Source organism: Salminus brasiliensis, chromosome 12 (genome assembly GCF_030463535.1).
Source record: "Salminus brasiliensis chromosome 12, fSalBra1.hap2, whole genome shotgun sequence".
Lineage (NCBI taxonomy): Eukaryota > Metazoa > Chordata > Actinopteri > Characiformes > Bryconidae > Salminus > Salminus brasiliensis.
The window spans coordinates 20,621,741-20,624,846 of record NC_132889.1 but is presented as its reverse complement, the minus strand read 5'-3'; positions in this window follow the sequence as shown (position 1 = coordinate 20,624,846).

The window sequence follows — 3,106 nt, the reverse complement described above, 5'->3', positions numbered from 1 at the left end:
AACAGAAACAGAAACAGTCTGATGAAGCTCAGAGAAAATCAGAGGACAGTCAAAGGGAGTCAGAGAAGTGAGGGTGTCAGAAGAAGGCCAAAGGAAACTGTAGAATGTAATAGAGAGTCAGAGAACAGACCGAGGAAACTCATTGAAAGTTAGAGGAAGTCAGAGGCCAGTCAAAGGAACGTCTGAGGAAATGAGAGGAAAGTCAGAAAGAGTCAGAGGAAGTGAGAGGAAATACAGAAGAAGGTCAGAGGAAGTTAGACACAGCCTCCAGATCAGTGTGCACAGATCATTGTTGGTCCACCTGTGACTTAAACCTCCTCTGCCTCTGATCCAGACTCTGAGAGTTGCCTCCCATACCTCCTCTGCATAGCAAACCACACCTCAACAGAGCGCTCAGCTCTAAACTCAGGATGAGGCTTGAGACGTTGTGCTGGTTCAGCTTCCTGTGAGGCTATAGTTGCTGTCTGGCTAACAAGACTCAGGTGTGCTAAGAGGATCTGGAGCCAGTGACACAGAGCACTGTAGAGTGGGAGGGGTATAGCCAGAGGGGGCGGAGCATTCTTTCTCCTAATTGGATTTACTGTGTTCTTGTTTAGGATCCGGTGTCGACCAGAGGAGGATGGGTTCCCCTTTTGAGTCTTGGTTCCTCTCATGGTTTCTTCCTCTTGCTCTGAGGGAGTTTTTTCTTGCCACTGTTGCCCTCGGCTTTCTCAAAAGAGGCTCGGACACGGATTTCTGTAGAAGTTGCTTATGAAAAAAAGGCTTAAACTTAATATATAATCAAACTTGACCTGATGAGCGGTCAAGAAGCCATTACTGGCTAAAGGAAATATCTTAATGGTCGTATTGACTGGAGCATAAATCAGTAAAAGGTGATCTCTGACTTACACAGTACTGCACTGGCTCATTACTGTTCACTAACAGCTAATAAACAGCTCATGTTTATTCATGTGCTTCCAGATGCTTCAATAATTGTTAATATTGTTAATCTGAAGTTTTTCTTAATTGATATTAACAATAATAACAACAGTAATATTTACATATTTAATGTGATGAGACAATTAGCCTCGTTAAAGGTGCACATATTTGTCACTGTACAGTGTACAGCGAAATGTGTCCTCCACATTTAACCCATCTGGTAGTGAACACACACTCACACGCACACATGTGTTAGGGGCAGTGAGTACACACACACACACCCAGAGCGGTGGGCAGCCAACTCCAGCGCCCGGGGAGCAGAGAGGGTAAAGGGCCTTGCTCAAGGGCCAAACAGTGGCAGCTTGCCGAGCCCGGGAATCGAACCCACAACCCTGTTATCTATATCCCGGCGCTCTAACCGCTGAGCCACCACTGCCCATACTAAGTGAGGAAATTATCGTTGGCTTCTTCTCAGTCTATGACTGGAGCTGCTGCTGCAGGTATGATATCTGACCTGTAGGTGGCGCTGCTGTGTCGCTTTTCTTCATTAATCTGTTTAATCTCTGTGAAACTGTGAGCAGGCAGCATGTACCGTCAGCCACCAGCAGGGGGCTCGGCCAGCAAAGAATGAAAGCTGGTGGGGTTGGAGCAAAGAACTCCAAGCCCCAGAATCCCCAGCTGTAATCAACGCTGACCAGACCCACCTGTGTGGCACAGTATAAATACACCCAGCCAAACACAATTCCCCGTCGCACCTTTGTAGAGGGGTGAACAGTGAAGAGAAGCTGAAGTGAAAAGAGAAAAGTGTTTGAGTTGTTGTCTTTTGTTTCATCACTCCTGCTTTTTCCTTTGTTTGAATTCCTGACGTTTTCTATGTTGCTTATGATCAGTGTTTATACTGCCACCTCTCACAGCTGTGACGGCGCAGTGGAAGTACACTGGGCTCCTATTACCAGGGTTGAGAGTTCAAGCTCAACGGTCATCAAACACACATCATAAGAGGGGTAGTTTTTCCTTTAATATTAATAAAACAAAGTTTAACTGCACTTGAGTCCAAACCCCACAACACACCGTGACAGAAACTGGACTGAATCGTCTACTTGTGTCTCTTTACCCTGAACTGTCTCCGTTTTGTTGTGCTAATAACCACAGTATGAGGAGGCCTGGAGAAAATGACCTTAACGTGGTTTCAGACTGACCTAAAGTGACCTTCACCTTTACAAGTTCCATAATGAGTGGAAACAGTCCTCATTTCCCAACGAGAATCCAGATCCAGATCAAAGGATAAGGAGTTAAAACACACTGACTTCCTAAAACATTTTTAAACTTCATTAACATGAAGGAAAACACCAGAAAAAGACAGATGTGGACAACATGTGGAAAAAGACAAAGATATAGAATTTAATCTGAAATATGATAAATGACAATTTCCTGAATTTCATTTTAAAATCTAGATTTTAGAAACTATGAACTGAAACTCCATCACAGCATTTGAGGATCATTAATACGCAAAATTATGGGCTGTTTAATTTAGACGTCTAATAGACTGTTGTGTCTAAATGATCAACTCCAGCATATATTAAATATAACAGCAGTTTTAAAATGTTCTTATCTCCTGATCTCCAGAACCCTCACCTCACTTGGCCTTGGAGAGACAATCTCCCTGCACCCTCCCATGAGCCTTTGCAAGGTCTAGGCCACAGAGAGCAGCTAGAGAGTTAGTTTCTTTAGTTCCAGTGCATTTAAACATACACTTCAAGTGAGGAGTCTACAGATTTATCAATTCTTCTGTTTACAGACCGTCATTCTCCCTTTTCATGACTGTTTTTTATATATATATATATATAAAACCTCTAATCAGAATTAGTGAACAGTTCAGGTTTAATTTTCTTCTACAAAATCTGGCATACAAGAGTAAAAAAGTAGTGCTGGTAAGAGTCTTGAACGTGAGAACAGCTCAGCCAGTTTGGATGCAGCACTGTTTTGAACACAAAAACTCACAAGAGACATCGGTATGATTGACCAACAAAACATTAGGTGCTGCATTGTCCTTGTGTGTGAAAAGGATAGGAACCAGATTCCTGGGGGTCTGAAAGGAGGTCAAGGGTGCACAATGTTCTGGGTCATTTTACTCAGAAAGCGTTCTAAATAGTCCAGAGTTCAATCCTGTTCTGGGTGCATTCCCAGC